This window comes from Artibeus jamaicensis, unplaced genomic scaffold, assembly GCF_021234435.1.
Source record: "Artibeus jamaicensis isolate MK-2021 breed Jamaican fruit bat unplaced genomic scaffold, CSHL_Jam_final contig_465, whole genome shotgun sequence".
Classification (NCBI taxonomy): Eukaryota; Metazoa; Chordata; class Mammalia; order Chiroptera; family Phyllostomidae; genus Artibeus; species Artibeus jamaicensis.
The window spans coordinates 7,725,346-7,751,149 of NW_026521843.1; the positions used below are offsets into that span (position 1 = coordinate 7,725,346).

The following is a 25,804-nucleotide window of genomic DNA, read 5'->3' on the forward strand; positions in this document are numbered from 1 at the left end:
AGTTGCAGCATTTCCTATCCTTTATCTCATGCTGCTCTGATATACTCCCCTATGTCTTGTCTCTGTTACCCTTGCCTCCTTCTGTTCTCTTTGTCAGGAGTGATGCTTCTGTATCACACAGCCCTGAGTATGACCTGCTGACTGTGATTTCTCTCTGTAACTCTCCTCCTAAGAATTTCCTGCACTTTCCCACTACCACAATCCTGTTAGTGATGGATGTATTACCACACTTCGCCTAATTTTGTCCAGTTATTTTGGCCCATGAGTTGGACCTTTGAGTAGTCTCTACCAGAATCTTCCTCTGTACACAGTTTAATTTCTCAGAGTCCCATCCAACCTGAAGCACTTTCTCTGATTCACCTCCTTTTTTAATAACAACCAACCCATTGTCATCATAAGAGTCTAAGTCTTCCAAATGCAGTTCACAATATGCAATGCATAAGATCGGAGTGCAAAAAAGAAAAGGAATCTTTGAGATATTCTAGTCCGATCCCACTCCTTCCTCCTCTTTTTTTTTTATAGATCAGGATGGCAAGACACACAGAGGTTAAATTATCAGAGTAAGCTAAAAGAAAATACAGGACTAAGCCTCAAGTCTCCTGGCAACCAAATTTACACTAAAATATTTTTAAATAAAAAATAACAAAACAACTGATATTGATTTGTTATTCTTGTATAAAGAACTGCCAAAAATGAAACAGATGTCTCACAAACCTATATTTCAAATCCAAGGTATTTAGTAATTGGAGATTGGTTTTCAGCAATTTTTATGAGATGATATTAAGCTATAACATACGGCAATGCTAAATGTTCTACTATCTTATGAGACCAACAATTCAGTCTTTTAATAGCAGATGGTTACAGTAAGAGAAACTCTAGAAGCCTCCAAGTTCTAATATTCCATCAGGAATATAAATAGCAGTTACAGAGCTGAAAGCAAAAGGATTTCACCACAATATTAAAGGGAAAAATTCTCCACAAAATAGCACCAAGTCAATTAATAAAAGGTATGACTCTAAAGAAAAAAATCCAAATTCTTAAACTTTAATAAAAATGTAATGGGTTCATAAAAATAAAACCAATCCTGTCTCCATCATAATTACATCATTGATACATAGAAAACTCTATCACCATCCAAGTGCAAATTTATAGAAATATTCTATATTGTGTGATGACAAATATAAGATTTATACCTTTATGACACAATGTAAACAACCAAAAATATCCCTAATTTCAAAACTATATTTACATTAAGAATACTCTATATTTTTCCTGCTCACTTCCCATCTTCAAATCACAAACTGCACAAATTACTTTCAATCATTTCACATCTTTTTTCATCAATAAATGATACTCGAAATATTTGTGTAGTTGTTAAAATTCTCCCCATAAATTTTACCTTGATAGGTAATGTTTCAGTTCATAACCATAACCCTTTGCTCTCTATGCAAGAGAAAGAGATAAAGGGAAAGAGGCATATATTATCTATGAATCTGGGCTCTCATATTCAAATAATTGTACCTGCCTTTTCTAAGCTCTCTCTCTTCCTAAAATGGCAGCAGTATTGGGAGAGACTGGGAATTGATGTTTTGTTCACACTGGGGAAATGGATTGGCTATTTCAAGTCACTTAAAAAGAGTACAGCAATTTGTCAGGTTATTGCTCATAATGCAAAGGCTCTCTGTGTAATAACAAAGAAGCTTGGCACACAAGTCGCCCCAACTTTAAAACAATAAGTTGTCTCTCACTTGATACACTCACTGAAGAGGATAAAGGTTAGCCAGGATTCTACTGAAAGTGCATTTTTAAAGTGGATTATTTAAAATATCCTGCATTTGAGTTTGGGTCATAAGATTTTGACCTGGCCAGTTACTGCTTCCTCAATAGCTATAGATGGAATGATAATAATGCCTGACACTTGGCTGAGTGCTTTGAATTACATGAATATATTTAATCCCCATCTAATCCTCAGGTGAGAGAACAAAGTCACAGGGAGGCTAAGAAACTCGACTAAGATGAGTGGCAGAATCTAAATTCCAACTCAGGAAGTCTCATTTAAGACCTCTTTTTTAGCACACACTGCAGTGAAAGTGAATCCTTTAGGAAAGAAATAAAATGCTGCCAGGAAAAGGGTATTTCAGAAAATCCTCTCAGACTCTCAGTACTCTCGTAAATGTTTCCCCAACCAAATATGTTACTCAGTTTTTATATTTGTAAAGCGGAGAGAATAACTATACAGCTTTCATTTCTGGATAGTGGTAAGATTCAAATAACATAATGTATTTCTCCTGAAAAAATCAAATAGCACAAGGCAGAAACAGGTTTATATGCTATTAATGAGTTGGTATGTAATGCAACACTTTCAAGAAATGTTCAGTAGAAATAATTTTGAATTATTTATAATAATATGTCAAAAGGAAATAAGACCCACAACCACTAATCCAACTATAAGAGATACAATCCAAATATAAGAAAAATCAGGGCTTGAGGATCTAAGTTCCCCAGCACAGACATGGTCATTCATTTACACAGAGCCCTGGGCAGAACAAAGTGCCAGGAGTCAGTGACAGAAGTCCCACTCAGTTCCCCAAGGTGCATGACTTTGAGCATGCCACTTTTCCTCTCTCAGTTTTAGCTTCTTTCTACTAAAAGTTTTATCAGTCACAACTGTTACTTCTGTACCATATTGCCTCGCTGAGTGCTGGGGCACAATGCAATTGTAAATACTCTATAGGTCTACAATTTTGAGCTTCCTCCATCTCCTAAGCCAGGATCTTGGTCCTGTAGCATAAAATCTCATGATGCTGAAACAAAGAGGAAAGAAAAAGGACTTTCTATTACCAAATACTATGGGCTCAACTTCCTAGTTTCTTTCATATCTGTTGCCCTCTAATCCACACATCTATGTCCACAACCACTGCCCTGGTTCACGTTCTCATCATCTCTCATTAAGATTCTACCAAGAGCCCTGGCTGGTGTAGCTCAGTGGATTAAGAGCAGGCCTAAGAACCAGAGGATCACAGTTTGATTTGCAGTCAGGGCATATGCCTGGGTTCCAGGCCAGTTCCCAGCAGGGGACACATAAGAGGCAACTATACATTGATATTTCTCTCCCTCTCCCCTTCCTTTCCCCTCTAAAAATAAATAAACAAAATCTTATTAAAATATATTTATTAAAATACCCAAAATATTTTTTAAAAAAGATTCTACCAAGAGCTCTGACTGGTGTGGCTCAGTAGGTTCAGTGTCTTTCCATGAAAGGAAATGTCCCTGGTTCAATTCCTGGTCAGGGCACATGCCTGGGTTTTGAATTTGGTCCCCAGTTGAGGCACATACAAGAAGTACCCAATCAAAGTTACTCTCGCTTATTGATGTTTATCTCCCTCTCTTTCTCCCTCCCTTCCCTACTCTCTAAAGATAAATAAATAATTATTTTTAAAAGAGATTCTACCAAGAACTTCTAGCCAAGATGGAGGCATAGGCAGATACACTCTGCCTCCTCGCACAACTGAAAGAAGGACAATGACAAATTTAAAAATTAAAAAACAACCGGGACTTCCGCCAAGATGGAGGCATAGGTGGATGTGCCATGCCTTCTCCCACAACCAAGATTAGAGAAAACTAAATATTAGCAACAGAAAACACAGCCAGAACACGGAAAATTGAACCTTTCGGAAGTCCGTTAACAACAAATTCTTCAGCCTGACCGGTAAGGGGCGAAACCAGCAGCTGGCGGAGCAGGGTTGCACAGGAGGACTCGGCCAGACACACTCAGGCCCGCGGAATCCAGGCGCAGGGTCAGACCTAGTGAGCGACCCAGCGAGCAACCAGGCGAGCGACCTCGGGGGAGACAGCCAGGCCCGGGGCTGCGTGTTGACTGAGGTCGCGCATTTGTGCAAGGGTGGACAGGCGAGGGAGTGGGCGGTTGGACCGGGCCGGCAGGTCCCCACGGCAAGCGGCAGTGGAGGCGCCGCCATTTCCCTGCTCTGACCCCACCTCCACATACAGCGTCATAACCCAGCGACTCTGAGTGGCCCGGCCCAGGTGAACCACCTAAGGCACTGCTCCTCCACACCCAGCTGTGAGAAGCGGCAGAGGGGGTCGCCATTTCCCCGCTCTGGCCACGCCCCCACATACAGCGTCACAACCCAGCGACCTGGGAATCCAAGCCGAGGCTTCTCACACTTAAAGGACCCGAACAGACCAACAATGGCGCAGGAGGATCTCAGAGCCCCAGAAATAAATCTAAGCGATGAAGAAATAGCAAAACTCACAGACGCACAGTTTAAAAAATTGGTGATCAGGATCCTCACAGAACTGGTTGATTATACGGACAAATTAGACAAATATATGAAGGCAAAACTAATTGAAATGAATGGAATTGCACAGGACACCAATAGCAATGAAAAGGAAACTGGGACTCAAATCAATGGAGTGGACCAGAAGAAAGCAAATAATGGCCAAACAGAAAAGAGTCAAGAAGCAAGAATTCAAAGAAATGAGGAGAGTCTTAGGAACCTCCAGGACATCTTTAAACGCTCCAACATCCGAATTATAGGGGTACCAGAATGGGGAAAGGCACAGCCACCAGGGGAAAACTTATTTGAACAAATAATAAAGGAGAATTTCCCCAATCTGGCAAAGGAAATAGACTTCCAGGAAATCCAGGAAGCTCAGAGAGTACCAAAGAAGTTGGACCCAAGAAGGAACACACCAAGGCACATCGTAATTACATTAGCCAAGATTAAAATGAAGGAGAGAATCCTAGAAGCAGCAAGAGCTAAGGGGACAGTCACCTACAAAGGAGTCCCCATCAGACTGTCAGCGGATTTCTCAAAAGAGACCTTACAGGCAAGAAGGGGCTGGAAAGAGGTATTCCAAGTCATGAAATCTAAAGACCTACAACCAAGATTGCTCTATCCAGCAAAACTTTCATTTAAAATGGAAGGACAGATAAGGTGCTTCTCAGATAAGATCAAATTCAAGGAGTTCATCATCACCAAGCCCTTATTATATGAAACGTTAAAGGGACTTATCTAAGAAAAAGAAGTTAAAGAAACGTGAACAGTGAAAGGACAACAAACTCAGTTATTAACAACCACACCTAAAACGAAAGAAAAACTAAAAGGACAGCTAGATCAGGAGTGGAAACATAGAAATGAAGATCTCAAGGAGGGTTAGCAACAGGGGAGTGGGAGGAGGAGAAGGGGGGAGAAGGTACAGAAAATAAGTAGCATAGACAGTAGATAGAAAATAGATGGGGGGGGCAAGAATAGCATGGGAAATATAGAATCTAAAGGACTTGAGACACATGGTCATAAACTAAAGGGGGGGTGATGGTGGGGATGGGGGGTAGGGTGGAGGGGAATAAAGGGGGGATAGAACAACTGTAACAGCATAATCAATAAAAAATATTTAAAAAAAAAAAAACAACCAGAACTCACAGAAAAAATTGAACTGTATGGAAACCCAGCAATGAAAGAGTTAAAGAAGAAACATTCATCCAGACCGGTAGGAGGGGTGGAGACAGGCAGCCAAGCAGAGAGGACTACAGCAAGGCGGTGGCTGGAGGACTGGGGCAGGCGAGGCAGCAGCTGGCAGAGCAGGCAGTCCCACATTTGTGTGCAGATAAACCGGGAGGAACAACTGGAGAGCAAAACAAACTGCTGAACCCAGGGTTCTAGTGCAGGGAAATAAAGTCTCAAAACCTCTAACTGAAAAAACCTGAGGGGGTTGTGGCAGTGAGAGAAACTCTCAGCCTTACAGGAGAGTTCACTGAAGAGACCCACAGGGTTCTAGAACATACACAAAATGACCCACCTGGGAATTGGCACTAGAATGGCCCAGTTTGCTTGGACATAGCAGAGGAAGTGACTGAAAGCTGGCAGAGAGCTCAGCAGGTGACATTGTTCCCTCTCTGCCCCCTCCCCCACATACAGTGCCACAATGCAGTAACAACTTGGGTTGCCCTGCCCTGGTGAATACCAAAAGCTCCAGGACCCTTTAAATTCTACTATAAAGTTGCTCTGACTTTCCTCACCATAAAGAGAAGATACTGAACTCCGAGATTTCTAGAGCCTCTTACACCTCTGACAGCTTTCTACACTCTGGACCACCTTACCTGAAATTCATATCTGTACTAGGTATGCAGAATATGGACCTCTCTTAATGTCCATAAAAATAAAAAGCAAAATGACAATTAAAACCTGAGCTCTCCCTGACTCCCATGTCTATAATTTTTCTACTAACCTACCCTTTTTCCATATGTTAGAGAACATGTCAAGTTTTGACAGAAATATTTCTCAGGATTATCTAGTTCTTTTTGTTCTAAAACCACGTTCATAACATGCCCACCACTCTCTGATGCTAACGGGAATCTGGATATTCAATGTAAAGTTTATTCAACTCAATTCAACATACATTTACTGATTTTCTTATTCTATAAGTCAAGCAATATGCCAGACACATTGGGCAGCACAGGGATAGATACAGCCTGCTTCCTGCTTTCAAGAGATTTATAACTTTATGGTGGGAGAGGAAACTGATATTGAAAGGATTCTTTCTCATCCATTATCTTTAATCCTCACAATGACCCAGTGAGACAACATAGTAGATATCTACATAACACAAGGGTGACAATTATAGGTTACTTTTACTTTATCCTTTATTCAAACAGAGTTTCAGTGATGTCCACTTCATCTCATGATTAATGTTAGTACCTCAGTTCACAAACATATATTTGGAATAAGTATTTTCAATAATTTTTAAAATCCTACTACTGATTCCAACTTGCAAAATTCTCATATGGATTTGACCTGTGCAGAAAGTACTACCATGATTTGAAGGACCAAGTAAAAACATTGGCATTGCCCTTTATCCATACCAAAATATAAATTAAAAAAAAGTTTATCTCTCAGGTACCATAGAGATGCCAACATAAAGTACTTGAAAGACATACATGTGATGATTCCTAGCAAATACCCATAGAACTCTAGTTTGACCAGGGCAAAACACTAATAATAGAAAAGTAGCGACAATGCCTTTTGCAGCAGCCTGACAGGCTGTTTTCCTTACTGAAGTTATCTGCACTAGTTTGCAGTTACTGATAGGGTAAATGTATTTTTTTTCCATTTCTGTAAACAAAGAACACTGAAATGAGTCTACTTTCACTTGACAGGGACAAGAGTATATCTGTGGAGTTGTAGGAGCAACCGCTTTAGGTTGTCTATTCCCCAATTCTGTGCCACAACTTAGTTCTCAAGAACCTCTCACAATCTTGTAAGAAATCAGGCTGATTTACTCCGTGAAAGACAAGACATTGATGAAACATAGAGCAGCAAGTTGTTTAAGAAAAGGTGTGGTGTTTAGTGGATACCATATGGATATTCTATTTGGATCCTTTTATGTAATAATTTAAAAAGTTGACAGCTCTAGACAGGGCCCAATGCAATAGAAAATGTTCAAGCTAGTTGTCACTTCTGTGCTGATAGCTTGGAATTATAGGAACATATGTTAATATATCCTTATAATTTAGCACACTTATTGAAGCAGAGACCCCTTCAGTTTTGGAAAATAACTATATATCCTCCAACAAGTAAGCAATCTTTCTTTGAAAATAGCTTCCAACTCACTACTAAGCTTTGAAGAAGACTGAATTCCCCAACCACGGGAAAATGTGCCCTCCACATCTGTGAATTTGTGGACATTTCAGCAGAACATTAGATCATCACAGACCACGAAATTGACACTAAGATCAGGGGGACCATCCTTGCTCCCAACCAAATTACACATATGTCCATTAAATAACTTGTTCACTAGATTCCTATTCATTTTCTAGGCTTATGTTTTATATTTGATGCCAATTTGTTGCTTAGATAGGAAAGCATGAAACTTACTGTTCAGTATTCTGTACGCACTGTGGGGTACCTTCAAATACATAACAGTATAGAACTCCTCTCCAACCCAAGCTTCTTGTCCTGCAAGTGTGTCTTGTTTGCAGCTTCAATGTCTTTGTGAAGCCAGCATCGTCTGATCACTGGAGGTGAGAATATTTTTTAAATGCACACACTTTCTTTTCTTCAATTAAACTAAGGCCAAAGCCCCATTTCATATTGTTATAAAAAGCCCTGTAAAGCCCTATTATATATGATGCTGCAGAAGCATGAGCTAATGGCAATTGCTGCTTAATGGCATCGAGTTCAGCTCTATTGCGAAAAACACCCTCCAGAAATTATATCCTCAGCAAGGGGAATATCAAACCTGGTACCATAGGTGGCTAAATAATGTAGTAAAACAAAATTGTTAAATGGCAAAAGCAGCATCTTAGTAATCTGTGTTCTTAACCATTTGTTTATTGGTTTTCTAATCTTGGGAATGGTTTAATTTCATAATGCTACCTAACACAAAGACAGAAATGTGATGGACTTCATAGCCTGAAGATTCCTGGTGATGTTATTACTGGCATTACTAATTGCATATAGCATGATGATGAAAAATACAGGATGTACAAGCCTAGGTGTGACTCCTGGAACCATCCTGGCTTTGTGATGCTGAGAAAGTTACTTAATCTCTGTGAGCTTCAGGGTTGGTTTGCGTTTCAAATGAGATCGTGTACATTGAACACCTGCCACAGCACTGACACCAACTAAACTTTCAACAAACACCTGCTGTTAGTGTCCTCTGTATTTACTCTGCAGGCAAAGCTGCCTCCAGAAGTGCCCTAAAATAGTGAAGTTTCATCTGGGAATACAGAAGAAGTTTAGCATGATGGGAAGGAGTAAGATACCATGCAGGTGCTGCATTCTCCCTTGCTTATCCCACTACACAGATCAGAAGAGTTCTGTTGTAGCTGGTGGCCAATCCCACATAACAGAAAGATGAAATGGCTTAGGAGGTTTACAGCCTTCCAGGAAGAAGGAAATGGGAGCTGCTGAAATTCAGCTGCCTAACCAAAAAGCATGCCAGCTGGTGGGAAAGGAGGAAGTCAGGGTAGTCACAGAATAGTACATCCTGTGAAAATATAATGTGCGTGCACAGCCACAGTCTGGAGAAGAGTTTCCAGCCTCTGCTGTGTTCGTTTAATCATCTGGGTTGACACAGAAAACCTTTGCTCCTGTGGGATATATAAAAAGGTCCAGGTAATGAATGTTCTACCACAGCTGTGTAATGACTTTTTGTCTGGAGGCAACAGTTAAAAATCAAAGTCTATACGAGAAGCAAGTCTATTTCCAGGGATACAACTGGATGAGTTCCAAAAGCCTCCAAGTACTTTTCTGGGGTTAAAAATAGAATCAGAGATATTTCTCATCAGCTCAGGTGAAGACAGATTCACACACTGTTTTGTGCTTCGCCCCTTTTGTGGAAGCATGCTAAGTGCTTTCATCCTTAAGGCTGTGGTGACCGATGTCAACAGCATCTTTCCCTTTCCAGGGTAAAATAATAATCAGTAACAGTGACTGAGCACATATGATGCCCCAGGCACACAAATCTTTAAAGAAAAAGGTCAGAATTTGTATCTGAGTGAGCCCAGTCGAGATACAATGAGCTCCCCCAGAGACTCTGCAGGAACTGTTTTCTTCTGTCACTTATGGGTGCCTGTGAATGTCCTTCAGCTTCTCCAGGTCAGATGCAAACAAGAAGGGCTCTTCTGCTCCACTATCACAAATGTCTCCAGTTATTCAGATTGTTTCATATTACTCTTTCCTTAAGGAAGTTTTTTTTCTCTAATATGTAGCCCACAGACATCCAGCGAGCCCATTGCAATCATTACCTTGATTTTCCACTCTTTGGTCGGTGCAGGGTTAGTGTCAGTAAATTATGTGCATTTTAAAGCCCTGGAAGGAATTGTCCTTTCTCCCTGTGGTCTTGCTGCTCCTCACAGTACTGACAGCTGACTTAAGTCCTGGTTATGATTAATGACAACTTGATAGCGGTTTTACATAGCACGTTTCATCTCCAGATAACAAAATTCTCTGTAAAAATTCTCTCACAGTCCCTCCCAGCAGGACTGAATAATTTAAGAAGTCAGTGAGATTGTTACATACCCAATAAATAGTAATGAAAAAATAGAAATTAAGTTCCTCTGGGTTTAAGTCACTGTGTCTATTTATGGAGACAGGAGGCCTTCCCTTCATGAGACTTTTCTGTGGCAGCCACAAAACAAGTGAGTCTCTGCACTACTCGCCAGAATCTCAAAATTTTTGTAGAGGTCCTGATGGGGTCCAGTCACACACTCAGTCCAGATGGTCTCAACAACACATTGCTCTCTCAAGGTTGCATCCTTGAAACCAGCTTCCCCTGGGTTCCAGGAATGGGGATGAGGAAATGGGGGGTGGAGCATATATTCCAAGGATAAGGAGCGGGCGAGGAACCTCTGAATTCCAGGCCCAGCACACAGGTCAACTAGTGGTCACATGTTCTCCTTAACCTCTTCCAGTGAGTGTGCCTCTTTTCTTTGGTCTTTTTGTTTGTGGCTTTGAAATAGATGGCTTAGTCAAGTGGGACTACTAGTATTCCAGTTATTGATCAAGCACCTTTTAAAAAGCTTAGGGCTGTAGTTTATTGATAAGCAGGCAGTTTTGTCATCCTTGTTTCAATATCAACAATAGTCAGGGAGAAAATATTATTGTATGTGTTTAAACTGGCCATAAAGTTCAAGACCTGTATTACAGACCCATTGAAATCACAATGACTCTAAACTCTTCTTTCTCAACTCCCACTAACTTATTCTCCACGTTGGAGAGCAGGGCCTTGAGGACTATTTAGGACAACTTCTGACTCAGCCATTTTTTCAGAAGGAGGTCAAAGAACTCAGGGGGAAAAGCTCTGAACTTGGAGAAAAACAAACCTCAAGCCCTGGCTCAGACCTGGTTTCCTGTGTGGCAGATTCTTTAATCTTCTAATAAGCTATCTCCTGGCAGTACAATAAAAATTCTGTTCCAAGAAAATTAAGGAACATATTAAAAAAAAGATTAAGTTATCTCAAAGTTAATTTGACCAGAAAACAAAATTCCTGAAATATAAGACATCTGAACACGTATATAGATTTATAGATATATGTATATGTATATAAAATAAATTTGGTTATTTTTATCGGTAGAGAAAGACAATTAAGCAACAATATTGAATGGAATAAAATAAAATTGGCAAATAAAATTATTCATTTAAGGGAAGGAGGAAGGAAGGAAGAGAGGGAGGAAGGAAGGTTAGTTCTATTCAAGCTTAGCTCCTAAGGGCTCTTATGCATATTAGCTCACCAGGATGAGAGTATTTCAAGCTTTTCCAAGGAAAATGACAGTAACTGAAACAATTTAAAATATTTTATGAAAATCTATGAATATATTTTATGGAGCACATAGTATGTACAAATCACTGGGTACTAAGAAAATAAAAATGTGAAACACAGTTTCTTTCATTCTGCATTTCACAGACTTGCCTTAGGTAATAGAGTATACCATTAAAAAAGTAACTGAAAATGAACCTCAGCTGTACAGTGTATAAATTGTGATGTAAATGCTAACAGAGATATATGTGAAAGAAAGAACATAGAAGGTATAGAAGGGTTTACAAAACTAAAGATGAAAGAGAAGGAAAAGGGGAAAACCAAGGTGGGATGGATACTTAAGCAATGCTGAGGTATTAAGAAAACACCGGGCTCCTGAAGGACAGCTGTTGACCATTTTACTGGAGATAAAGATGGTGCACAAGAAATTGCAGTAAACACAATAGAAAAAAGAGAAATGGAAGGCTTAGAATATCGGGGTATGATTCAGGCTCTACTGCGCATTCGCAAACACAACACAATGACAAGGAATAAGGGAATTGGGCGCTCGCTTCGGCAGCACATACACTAAAATTGGAACAATACAGAGAAGATGAGCACGGCCCCTGCGCAAGGATGACACGCGAATTCGTGAAGCATTCTGTGTTAAAAAAAAAAAAGAAATAAAGGAATAGAAAACCTCTCATTTGTGTTATAAATAAGTAAGTAACCTAGGCAAAACACTTATCAATAAATATCAAATCTAATGAAGAAAACATTGAAACTATAAAAGGCTCCTAAAGGACATAAAAGTAGACTTGTGCAAATGAAGAGACATATGCCTTTGAGTAGGAAGACTCTGCAAAAAAAGAAGAGCTGAATTCTTACTAGGTTAAATTGTAAATGCAATGTGATCCCAATTTATAAAATACCATTTTTTTCTGAAGCTAAATGAGTTGATTACAACATTTATTATTAAAAATGGTAATATGGAATAACACCTAAGGTATCTCTGAAAAAGAAGATAAATTGGAGGAGATAAGGGGTGGATACCCCTCCCATGTAGTAAAATATAAACCCTCTAAAAGTTTAGCAATCTGGCATTATGACATGTATTGACAGACATATCAATAAAACAGCATTGAATTTCTAAAAATAGGACAAGTTGCATAGGGATGTTTAATATTTAATAAGCAAATCAGTGGAGAAAATGCCTATAAGTGATGTTGGAATAAATGGATAGCCATAACATTTTGGAAAAAAGATTAAACTGGACTGTGTCTCACACACGACAACTCAGGAAAATTGCCAGTGTGTAAGACTTTTAAATGTAATAATTGAAAACATACAAATATGAGGGGAAAAAGCATGGGTAATTTCTCTATAATTTGGAAGAGGACAAATTGAAATAAGAAGTAGTAAACAAAGATTAATAAACTTAATAAATAAATATGTTAAATACTTTGTCAAAAATAAATTATAAGCCAACTAAAAAAGACAAATGACAAACAGAAAAACATTTGCAACATTTATGACTGGCAAGGATTAGTATCTCTAAAACAGACATTAATGAAAGAAAGATATGGATATAGATTTCACAGAAAAATTAAAATGAAAATATGTTCAACATCGTACATAATAAGAGAACAGTAGATGGAAACTATAGATAACATTTTCACCTATCGAAATGTCAAAAGTTTAAAAATGTTGCAATATGTTCTTGCTGGTAAGCCTTCAGAGGAAGTCTCATACTTTGCTGATATGCCAAATGGCACAACTTCTAGAGAAAAGAATTAAGCAGGACCTAATAAAATTACATATTTTTACCATTTGAATCAGCAATCTCACATCAAAGATTATTATGCAATTACACATTAACAGTCCCCTTTCCCCCATAAAGGCATATGCATGAGGCTATTCATTATGTCATTTTTTAAATTTTTTTATTTTATATTGGTTATGCTATTACAGTTCCCACTTTTTCTCCCTTTCCCCACCTTCTCCCACCCCACCCTTTCCCTTCCCTAAGTCAATCCCCATACTGTTGTCCATAGGTTAGGCATAAATGTTCTTTGGTTAACCCCTTCATCATCTTTCACTCCAATCCCCCACCTTCCCTCCAGCAGCTGTCAGCCTGCTCCATGTGTCTATGCTGTTTCTATATTGTCCATTAGATCATCGAGTTCATTTGATTCCTCATATAAGTGAGATCATGTGATACTTGGCTCTTCACTGGCTGACTTAATTCACTTATGTCATTGTTTTTGATAGCCAAAGAATGGAAACAACTCAAACGTCTATTCAATAGGAGAGAAGATAAATTAACTGTAGTACATTTACACACTGGAGTAGAAAAAAGATCATCACTAAAACTGTTATGTTATGTTATTGGTAGAAAGAGATCTGATCAGGTCACTGAGGAGGAGAAGGGAGAGGGCCTAGGAGGAGGTTGCAAATGGTAAACAGCCTAGGACAGGATTGGCTAACTGTTTTCAGCTAAGAAGCTGAATACCTCCAGAGTATATGGAATTATGGGCCAGATGATTTAAAATAAAAAGAAAAGGACAGATATAGGCTCTCGGGCTCTCTTGCTCAGAGATGACTGGATGACGGTGCTGCAGCTGCCTGCGTTTCCCAGAGGACAGTATTTTGGATGGGAAGGAACTCTGGGCACAGCCTAGGATCTGACTGGCCTGGCAGAGGGCGGCAGGGTTATTTTTGTTTGGGTATTCAAGAGGGAACAAGCTCTGAGGCAGAGCTTCTAGAATTGTGTAGCTTTTGTCTCTTGCGTTGTTTTAGTTTGTAAACTAATCCTATAAAATTAAGATAATTAAAAATTAACACTGGGAGTCTTAGGGGAACTCAGGAGTTAAAGATTAATTGATAGGCTTAAGTGACTAACACCTGCGGAAAGCTGTTATTCCAAAATTGTGTAGTTTTGAATAAACTCTCTTTCCCTTTATCATCAAACCTTTGCCTCTGGAATTTTGCCTAGAAGGTAGCAGTGGGCAGCAGGACCCATTGCTGTTCAGTTACATTACGGAATCATGTAAATGTTTTACAAAACTGTAAAATAAACTTATTCAAAAAATAATTGTTAAGAGTTGGAAACAAAATGCAACAAATGAGCTTAACCATGTATTGTTTCGCACAGACAAAAATTATTTCAGGTGATTTGAAAAGACAAAGACTTGACTGTACATTCCTAGAAGGATATAGCCTAACAGCAAAAAGAACTGCAAGGAAATCTTAATTTGTTTTTGGTGTTAAGGTTGGTGGTGTTATTCTAAACCATTGTATGTTTGCAGAGGACAAAACAGTGGGCAATAATGTCAGTGATGCTGGGAGTAGAATTTTCACCATGTGAGAAGAGAGGCAGAGAAGTTAAGTAAAAACACTATAATAATAAATTTCAGGTGGAGGCATCAATTAAATTTAAGATGTATTTTATTTTAAAATATGCATTTCCCACTTACGTTAACTAAAAAAAATTAGAGGTGATGGTGAATCCAGTAGCAATGGACCAATGTGTTTCCTTATCTCTTTATAGGATTTCCCACCATAGCAAACTCTGGTACCTATAAGAAACTGTTGATTCTGGATCCGGGGCAGTAAAGCACTACCACATTTTTCATTTTTGAAAAATCAGTTATCAAAGTCCACTGGAGTTTTATCAAAAGGACCCAAAAGCCAACTTCAAAGGACTCTAAATAACTAAAGCTAGAACAGTGTGAACATTAAAATCAATAAATATCTTCATGAGATTTAAATTCATCATATGTGTTTTTTTAATGATTCTAAAAATTAAAAACCAGCTCATTGCTCACCATTGGAGATGCTAGATCAACAAACATGTAATTTTAAAATTTATTAAATAAATGCAGAGAACTAGGCATCTGTCCTACTCTTCCTGTATCAGTTACATCTTAAAGTAACCAAATACTTGGTGATAGAAAGTTACTATTTTTAAAAGAAGTACAATTAACAAATAACACTCTATGTAACCTCTCATGAAACCAGATCAAAACAATGATCATCAGTGACTCTGAAGCCATTAGGTGAAAAGCTGATGAGCAACTTTATAATATCTGGGCAAAGCTGATAACCCCTGAGCCCACTAATTAATTTTAACATCACAAAGAGGAAAGAAATCAGCCATTGAATCCTACTGGAGGTTATGAACTACAAAGTTTTCACCTCTATGAAGTGATCTGTCAGAAATGTGAAGCTAAATCTGATCACACCTCCAGATCTCATTATTAAGTTGAAGCAAATAAAATTTCCCATCCTCAACCATTGTGATCTGCAAAAGTATAATTTCATTTGATCCAAACAAACATGTAAATAGAGGGAGCAGAGAAGCAAGTCAAGGTAAACTCAATGGTGAAACATTGGAAAATCCAGGCTGTACAAATCACCCTCAGTTTCTACAACAGAAAAAGAATTATAAGAAAATTTTAAAAGAAGTGAGGAGAGTACTTATAGGCTAAAAAAGACCTGAGATTTATTTATGAAATATACACTGTGGACATTATTAGGATTCTGATTCAAATAATAATTCTTTCAAAGGAAAATTAGGCCATGAAAAAATTTTAAACTATATTTGATGATAAAGCATTACTGTTAAATTTTTGGTACTTTAATGGTGGTCTCATTTTTAAAAGGAGCACTTATTGTTTAGAGATATATACTAGAGTATATTACAGATGAAATTTATATTCTGGTTTTGCTTTAACAGTTAAATTAAAGCATGACTGGGGGAAGGAAAGGAGATGTGCACAGAAATAAACAAGATTGACGATGTTAATAATTAAGGAAGATGAGTGCTGGGTACATGGACATTCATTAAACTATTCTCTATCATTTTGTATAGATATAGGTATAGATATAGATACAGAAAGATATATGACATTTTTCATCATTTTAAAACACAAGGGAAAAAAGGTTTAGACTTTAATCATTGGAGGGTCATTGAAAGTCTCTTCAGGGGAAAACAGATTCATCAATTTTTTTTAACAACACACACATCTTCCTTGAATTTTTCTGGCACTCACAGGTGCCCACTATAACGGCAATTCCTTTCAACCTGACTGAAGCCCAAAGCACAGTTATCTCCAAAATGAGTGGATGGCAGACACACTTGTCTTCCAGCTATTTTGTGAGAGAAATAAAATGAAAAAGTCAACATGCAGGTCAGATCTTTATTATTCTCTAATGCTCCAAAAGGTCAGCTAGAAAAGCTTGCCCCTGAATAAATTGATGTTGTGTAACTCAAAGACAGAAAAGGTTGTGCAAAGTTTGTGCATTTTTTTTGGAACAAAACTTTAAAAGTGGACCAATTTAAACTCCCTGAGCTGGGGTTAAAATAATATATTACTTTTATTTCTCTCCAATGGGAATAGTTCTCTATTTTCAAACACTCTTAGTAATCCAAGACACATTAACATGGTCTCTTTGCAAACTTGTTCATGTCATTAATTTTCTTTTCTTTTTTTTCTTTTTTATTTTTTAATTAATTTTATTTAGTTATTTTTCAAGTACAGTTTTTTGTCTATTTCTCCCATCCCAGCCTCCCCTGCCCCTTGCTCCCCACCTCCCTCCCATTTCCACCCCCCTTAGTTCTTGTCCCTGTGTCCTTCCTATTTGTTCCTCCAAATCCCTCCCCCTTTTTCCCCTTAAATTCCCTTCCTTCTCCCCTCTGGTCACTGTCCCCTTTTTCGCCATTAATTTTCTTAAGAAAGTTTTTTCCAAAAAAAAGCATAAAGTTAAGCCTCTGTGTATCTTTAAGTCTATTTACTTAAAATAGACTATTTACTACTTAAAGTAAGTCTATTACTTTAAATTTCAGACATGGCATCCAAGTACTTTCAAGATCCAGTTCCTGCCACCCTTCATTTTTGTCTTGCTACCACATGATTGATCTCTATGGTAGATACAACAGAAGGTGTAAATCCAGTTACACCTTCAAGGATTTCTTCCCCATGGTGTTCAAGCTGTTGTGTAATCTGCTTCCTTTGAGTGGTAGGCAAGATGTGGGACTTGCTTTGGAATAATATAATTCAGCAAAGGAGATGGGAGGTTATCCCTGTGATATTATATGACAAAAGCAGTGAGATTTGTCACTCCTGAGATTAGCATATAAAATACATATTACTCTGTCTTGCTAGCATGCACTATCTCCATCACATTCTTCCTTGAAGAAGCAAATTGTTGTGATGTAAATGAGAAGGCCACATGGCAGAGCCTCTAAGTGTTGAGGACCTTGATTCTACAACTGTAAGGAGATGAATTTTGCTAACAACCGTGTGAGCCTGAAAGGGAATCTCAAGCTTCAGAAAGGAACGCAGCCCAGATGACACCATGATTACAGCCTTCTGAGGTCCTGAACCCAGGACTCATCCCCGGACTGCTGATCCACAGAAACTGAGGTAACACAGTCATGCTGTGTTAAGCTGCTAAATTTGTGGTTATGTTTAGGCAGCAATAAAAAATAATATACTTGTGAGAACATTTCCATGGTCCTCATCCTGTGTTCAAGGTAGTCTTTTTATCAGGAACAAACTCCCTACCTTATATACTCCTCACATGTTTAAAGATCTTGTTTAAGCATCTTCTCTGGTAATTTTCTCCAATCCTTGCTTCTATCCATGCTCCCACCATCAGCCTTCATGTATCGCAGTTGTGTTAAACATGCATCTACCTATTTGTTGCAAATATCGTCTTACATTGTAATTATTTATGGCTTTCATTCCTTACCAGGCATTGAGTTTCTCATTTATTCATGCATGTATTTAACTAACATTTATTTTCTGCTTATAACATGCTAGATAGCATGCAAAGTGCTAGGAAGACAGATTTGAACATCTTTTCTCAAAAGATAGAGAACGTCCCTTATTCATCTTTATGTTTCCTGATGAGTACTGTATCTAGAACATTAAGAGTGGTGAGGAGAGCTCACTTTAGGTTAATTTTCGAAAACATCAATTATCCAAAGATAGTTTGCTGAATGGCCAGTTCATCAAAAACTGCCAAGCACTTTAAACTGGTTTTTCACAGCTATTTCACTTTGGGAGGCAGGGGCAGATTCAGACACAATTCTCAAAGCCTGCAAAAATTGAGAATCGTGTTCAATGAAAAGCTCACCTCTTGACTTTTGAGACATTTGCATCCTACAATACGAATCCCATGCAACGCTGATATTTAGCCAAGTGGAGCTCAATGGGGAAAAGACTAGCATAGGTGAGCAAATCAATCACCTAGTGAATTAACTGCAGCAGATTGGATTATAGATTATTATTCTTATCTCTGGTAGAAACAGTGAGAGCAACAGTGCTTTTAAGGAAGAGAAGATCCACATGAGCTTGGGAAACTGGTCTGACCATTCTGGAAAGGGTAGGACATGCACTAAACTTTCAAAGAGAAAATTTTAAGTGAATGAAGAAAAACTTTGAAGAAAGGTAATTATTTACAAAGGACAGTGAGGCTACCTTTCACCGAAGCATTTAGGTTCAATTTTAGTTTATTGATTATTATAAGTATTAATTATTTTATTAATTTTATTGATGAGACATATAATAAAAAAATAGACATTCACAAAGAGACTTAAAATTTAGAATGTTGTCTGAGGGGCAAAATGCTGACCTTGAAGAGAATTTCATTGCTCTGACAGTCAACTTTGGAGAATTTAAATTGTGACACTGGAAGGCTTTTTATTTTTCATAAGCAGCATGTTTACTTTAAAAACAAAAAGAAATGTAAAGGCATTCTCTTTCACCACAGCAGTAACTAAAATACAAATGCACCCCTCTTTTCTGTTAGTTGGTCTTACCCAATGATCTGCATGTGTCATCCATGTGTGTATTACCACTTGTCTTTATTGCTCCTTGATTTTCTTGACTGTCATCTGATCTTTGTCACTTTATAAAATGAGTCTGAGCTATTTCTGTGTTGGTTTTTACTTTGTGTTTCCTATCATTTTTTTGTGAAATCTTGGAATTATTTCTTCCTTCAATGGTTGATAGAACTTATTGACATAATCATTTTGGCCTAGTCTTTCTTTATCCTGATAGGAATATGCAGGTTTTCTATTTCTTCCTGGGAAAATTAAATTTTTCTAGAACTCTTATTCCATCTAAACTTTAAATAGATTAGCATAAAATTATTCATAATGTCCTTATATTATTCGTTTAATTTTTACAACATATATAGTTATGTCTACTTTTTACTCTTAATATGTATTTGTATTTGTACAAATACAAATACAAATACAATTTGTACAAATACAAAGTCCAAATATGTATTTGTACCTTCACTCCTCTCTTATTGATCAGTCTTGTCAATTTTGTTTGTCAATTTTATTTTCATCAAAAATGATTTGTCTTTGTTGATTCTCTACTTTATCTTCACTTTAATTTTTGCCTCATTATGATCAGTTTATTTAGTCTTTCTTTGGATTTGTTCTGTTTTTCCCACTTTTGAAGATTAGTACTTAGCTCATAATGTTCTTTTATGTATGCATTTCTTTAAAGTTCATTTTTATTTTCTAGATAATAAAAATAAAGACCTTTTTCTTAATATGTGTTTATTTAATTTCTAAGATTGTACAATTTGTTAGAAATTTATTGAATCATGTTTTATGGTCTAGTATGAGGTCAATTCTCCTAAATATTTCAACTGTACTTGAAAATCTATAATTAGTAGGTGCAATATTCCATGTATGTCCCATAAGTCAAGATGGTTATTTGTAATGTTCAAATAATGTATATCCCTTTGATACATTTTTGTCTGAACTCAACACTGAGATTTGTTATACCCTTCCTCTATCGTGATAGATTAATCAATTTCTTCCTTGAACTCTCTCAAGTTTTGTTTTATACAATTTGAATATGCCTTCCTATATTCAAATTTAGAATTTACTTTCCTGAGAAGTTAAACTATTTATTGTTAGTGATATTTCTGCCTTAAAGCCTTGTTTTAATATAACTAACCCAGTGTCTTTTTTTTGCTTTTTGTGACACTTGTAAAAGCATATAGCCTCATTTCATGTTTCTTTTTCAATCTGATAAATTTTGTCTTTTGAATGAAAAAATTAGTTCATTTTTATTTATTTGAATTACTGATGTTTTGTATATATTTGTGCTCTACTATTTTATACTTTCTATTTGTTCCAGTTTGTTTGTTTATTTATTTATACTTATTGGGGGATTTTTTTAGATGTCTCCCTTCTTTGTTTTGCAGTAATTCTAAAACATTTTAACCTGTATATTTAGTTAAGATAAATGTTAACAAATATTTTTATCTTGCTCTCAACAAGACAAGGACACAGGAACACCAAGTTTAATACCTACTGTGGTGGCTACAGAAGTGCACTTCCCACACCTTTGACTCCAGCTTCCATACTCAAAAATCCATCACTGCAGACAACCTAAGATTTTTTCATAAACCTTCCATCTTTTATTTGCAGAGGTTAGAATATCATGAAGGTCTTTGGGCTCTCCCACCCTGCCCCAGCTTCCCATTTCCCCTCGTAGACATTTCAAGTAAAAAATCATTTGCATGTCTAATCCTGTTTTGAAGTCTGCTTTCAGAGATCCCAGGCTAACAAAAATGGCGCCGGAAGTGGTACATGAAAATGAGCAGTATAACAGGGCTGGCTCACCTACCACTGAGTGGACAAACTGTATAGCATCCTGGTTGGCAGGTAGTACATCAATTGCCACTGTCATGAATGGTAAAGAACTTTAGCTCAGTACTTAGTAGATTCAGCATTGAACTAATCTAAAAGCTCCTACTGGCTTTACAGCCAAATTCTAGGGACTTTACTTTTGCTTTGTCAATATAATTCCACTCTTTCTTTTAATCAGTACTTTTTTTCTCTCTGCCTGGGTCCTTGCCATGATAGTCTGCCATAACCACATTTCTTCTAACACTGAGTTCCCATTTACCTCTAGCAAATCTGCTCATAACTCCTGATTCTGTGGTTTCTATTTACTGAGAAGCCTACCTACCATATGCCTGTGGTTAATCCTCACTAATCCTCAGAACCCTGCCAATAATCATTATTACCTCATCTGGCAGTGAGACTCAGAAATATTCAGTGAATGGAGTGAGGCTGTAGCTGTACCTGTGATCTCATTTGGCTAGGTTTATTTACATAGGAGATGAGGAAAATCCTGAATCCTGGCTAGTACAGACATGTTAAGTATACGTCCTTAACTTTGATATGTCTGACAGACAGAGGGGCCAGTGTGGACAGAGACATTTTGCAGAGATTATAAGGCTTATGGAAGAAAATTCACAAGAAAAAAAGAATGTGTCACAGTGCATATGATTCATAAATAATATATATAGACTAGTGAAGGAAACCAAGACAAAGTATGGAAGCTGTTACCCAGCCTAGTCCTTTTGCAAACATGTTGTAGGTGTTTGTGCTCTCTGGAGAGGAACAGAACTACAGATGTTTATTAAAATAACTATTACAATAATTGATGAAGAATTTGGGAACTTGGCAATCTTGTGAGAATTTTATCCAATCCACCACTACCATAACCACCACTCCAGTCAAACAGAAAATAAATAATAAAGAAGGGAGGAGTAGTCTCCTCATACTGTAAAAAGCATGAGAAAGAGGAAAAAATGAATAAGTGGAAATGCAAGGAGAAGCAGGAATGGACGACAGTGAAGTTTCCAGAAGCCAACACCATATGTTGGCAAGGAATTGGGTTGACTGGTGGCAGTGAAAGAACTGTCTCTCTCTGGACAACAAAGATGAACCAGAAGCAGAATTCTTTCTTGAATGGTACCAGGCAGGTTGGGGAAATGTTGGTTCATTCATTCAAAAATATTTATGGAGGACACACTGCAAGCCAGGCATTGTGTTAGATCCTTCTGTTGACTGATAATGAGGCAGCAGAGGATCTACAGCAAATAGAATGAAAAAAAGAGCTGCCTCACTAAAGTCAGTAATACTTTACTCCAACAGCCCCATTGTAAAATCCAAGCTTCCTTCTTTGCAAATGTTCTAATCATAGTCTTGATCCATTTATCTAACATGTTGTCATTTTCTTATTGATTTATTGGAGACAATTTTGTTGAGGGATGCTAATATTTTGAGAATTATATGGATTGAAAATATTCTCTTGTGTAATTTTCCTTCCACATTTATTTATGGCAGTAGCAGGCATTTGTTATTCTGTGGTCTGATGTCTTTATTCATGACTTTGTTGCAGAGCTAAATTTCATGCCCACAATATATCCCCATTAAGTCTCCATAAAAATGCTAGATTACAACTGGAATATCTAGATTATGACAAAAGTCCTCTGATATTACTAGTACTATGACCTTGGGTAAGTTTCTTGAAACTAACATCAAACCCAGCAGCATCAGACACTCTGCTATATTCTATTTATAAGATAACTGATTTAATTTTTATAATTATTTACCTATTTTTCAGATGAAGAAACTGTCTCAGTGAAATAAATTGATTTACCCAGTAATTCACAGCTAGTGAATGACAGAGTTGGGAATCAAATGTAGATATAACTACAAAATCTAAGTTGCCTTTAATGTGTGTTTCAGGATTTTCATGTGAAAGAAAATACTGCATATACATACTTGCACACACAGGTAGTTAAAGGGAATTATGATTCCTAAATCCCTCTGAGATTCCATGATTCAAAGCATCTATTGAAAAGCAGTAACCATGAGACACTCTAAGGAGGGACTAATGGTTGGAATCCCACTGGTTCCCAAAAGAAAAGCAATTAACAGCAAACAATAATGGCATTACTGATAATCTTAATTTTAAAAAGCCATTCAACACTGACTTTGAACAGGATTACTCCATAGTAGGCTAGAATAATCTCTTTATGACAACTTTGCAACTTCACTGGAAAAGTACTTAATGTACAGCAGATCTATTTCATTGAAAGTCTACTGTGTATTCATAATGCGACCTGTATCATCTTCTTTAATCCTCCAGAGAACCTTAGGAGGTAACTATTTTACTCTTCATTATAGATGGATAAACTGAGACATAAAGAGGTTACATGGTTCCACAACTAGTATCCCCCCACGCCTGTCTTCAAGACCCCCCACAACATATTCAGTCTTGAACTCCCCCCAACTAGAAATCAACATCAGGTATAAAATCAACTGAGGTGTTCCCCTTGCAGCAACTTAGTTTTTTATGACACTGTCATGAAAGAACCTCATTAGATCTTCAATATTTGAGGGTTCTTCTGAGTTAGCAAAGGGAAAGAAAGCATATCAGAGAAAAGTCACAGGTCTTTTCCAGAATGCAAATTCTATTAATATACTGGCTAAATACAAGGAAAACTTTAAAACTATATTTACTGATGGCTTTTCAGAAAATAACCTATGTTGAAAATGTAAGGCTGACTCATACTTGTTGAACAACTAAAAATCTGTTTTCCTTTAAAAGATGGGCTGGAAAATTCATGTGTTTTCTACTCTCAATTCAAGTTCCTGAATCTTGCTCAATATGAATCCTGAGATTAATTCCATGGTTCAAAACATCTATTTAAAACCAACAACATGAAAAATAGAGAATTGCATGTTCATAACATGGTGTCATTTAAAACTCCCTCATGAAGAACTCTCTCTCCTATGGACTTCTGAATCATTAAAATAGAGAGTAGTTATGGAAAGACTGATGGAAAGTACATGGAAAGTAAAAGGTGAGGGGGAAACAAGGCATCAAGTTGGTGTGCAGTGTGAATTCCGTAAGAGATTCCAGGACTCTTAAATTATTCCTTCAGTATGCTTTCAGAAGGAAGATCATGGATGTAATGGGATTACTAGTTGGTATTGTTTTTACTGCCCTAACTTACCCTTGCATTAGAAGGCTTCCTTACACAAGGTGACTAGATGATATTCTAGGCAAGTACAATTGGCTTTGAACAACCCTTCCAGTAGGGCTGAGAGCAAAAAGTGTAGCAACTGCCATCCTGGGTTTTGCTGCTTATTGCTCAAGTGAATTCTTTTGTTAGGCTATTTGGGAAACTGTCAGAAAATCATCCTGATTTAACCCTACGAACCATAGTCACAGGGCTTCTTGGTTTTGTATGAGATTTTCTAGTTCTGCTTTTTTCTAAAAATAAAAATTAAAAGGTCTGTTGTAGTTCTCCCAAATGCCAAAAGGGAAAAAACATTTAAAATAATGTTGCATAACATTTACCTTGCAAATATCAAGCTTAGAGTATGTGCAAGGTTGATGGGGCATAAAGTACCTTTCTTTTATGTGTGTGTGTGTTTAATAGTCTTTTAGAAAATGTCATAAAGTAACTTTAACTGCATATTCAAAAACTATTTCCTAGGAATACATAAAATTCTAAATATAGAAAAGCTAAGAGATGAACAGACTTCACCTCCCTGAAATCAAATACTTTTCAAAAAGAAAAAGGACCAACCCTCAGGGTCATTGACTTCTCCCTCTTCCTCATATCCAGTATTCACTCCATCACTGAACAGTTAAATTTATTTCTCAAACTATCTACCAGCCACACTCTCTCTCATCTTTCTTTAGAACTGTTTTAATAGCTTCCTTAATCACTTTCTAACTATGTTTCTCCCATTTTACTACATTGTTTGTTTGTCTCTCTCTCCCCCTCTCTCTTATCTCTTCTCTCTCTACCAGTTTGGTAGTCCCCGACCCCACCTTATATGTGGTTTTGCTTTCCAAGGTTTCAGTTGTTTTGGTCAATCAAGGCCTAAAAATATTAAATAGAAAATTCCAGAAATAAACAATTCATAAATTCTAAATTGTACACTGTTCTACCACTCTGAGTAGCATGATGAAATCTCTCGCCATCCCCCTCTATCCTACCTGGGACAGGATTTAAATCATCCCTTTGTCCCATGTCTCCACACTATATGTACTTCTGCTCCTTAGTCACTTAGCAGCAGTCTTGGTCAAATGGACTATCACTGTATGGTGATGCTTGTGTTCAAATAAGCCTTATTTTACTTAATGATGATCCCAAAGTACAAGAATCATGATGTTGGCTATTCAGATATACCAAAGAGAAGCTGTCTACTGCTTGTTGTAGGTTAAAAGGTAAGTAAAGTACAATATGATATTTTGAGAGAGAGAGAAAAAAAACACATTCACATAATTTAATTATAGTATACTGTTAATTGTTCCATTTTCTTCTCATTATTAGTCTCTTACTGTGCTTATTTTAAACCTTATCATAGGTATGTATGTAATTATAGTGTATGTAGGGTTTAGTATTACCTGTAGATTCAAGCATGCATTGGGTGCCTTGGAACATATCCCCTGCAAATGAGAACTACTATAGTTTTAAAACTGACGAATTTATATCCCTCATTGATAACATCTGCTAATTTTCTATTGCCTATAGGATAAAATATGTGAAATTCTTAGTATAGTACCTCACAAAGTGTGATTCTCAGAATACTGCGTCTGAATCTTCTGATCTCACTGTCGGGGCAGATGTACATTCTTGGCCTTATCACAGGCCTACCATCTCAGAATCCTGGTCTGAGTTCAGTAATCTACA

General features: G+C 37.3%; 1 non-coding gene across 1 annotated transcript; it reads left to right on the top strand.

The window, feature by feature from the left end:
• The first annotated feature begins 11,824 nt into the window (after positions 1-11,824).
• LOC119054039 (U6 spliceosomal RNA) lies at positions 11,825-11,931 on the top strand. Its single transcript, XR_005083433.2, has one exon. It is a non-coding gene; the product is annotated as a U6 spliceosomal RNA (small nuclear RNA).
• Positions 11,932-25,804: the final 13,873 nt, after the last annotated feature.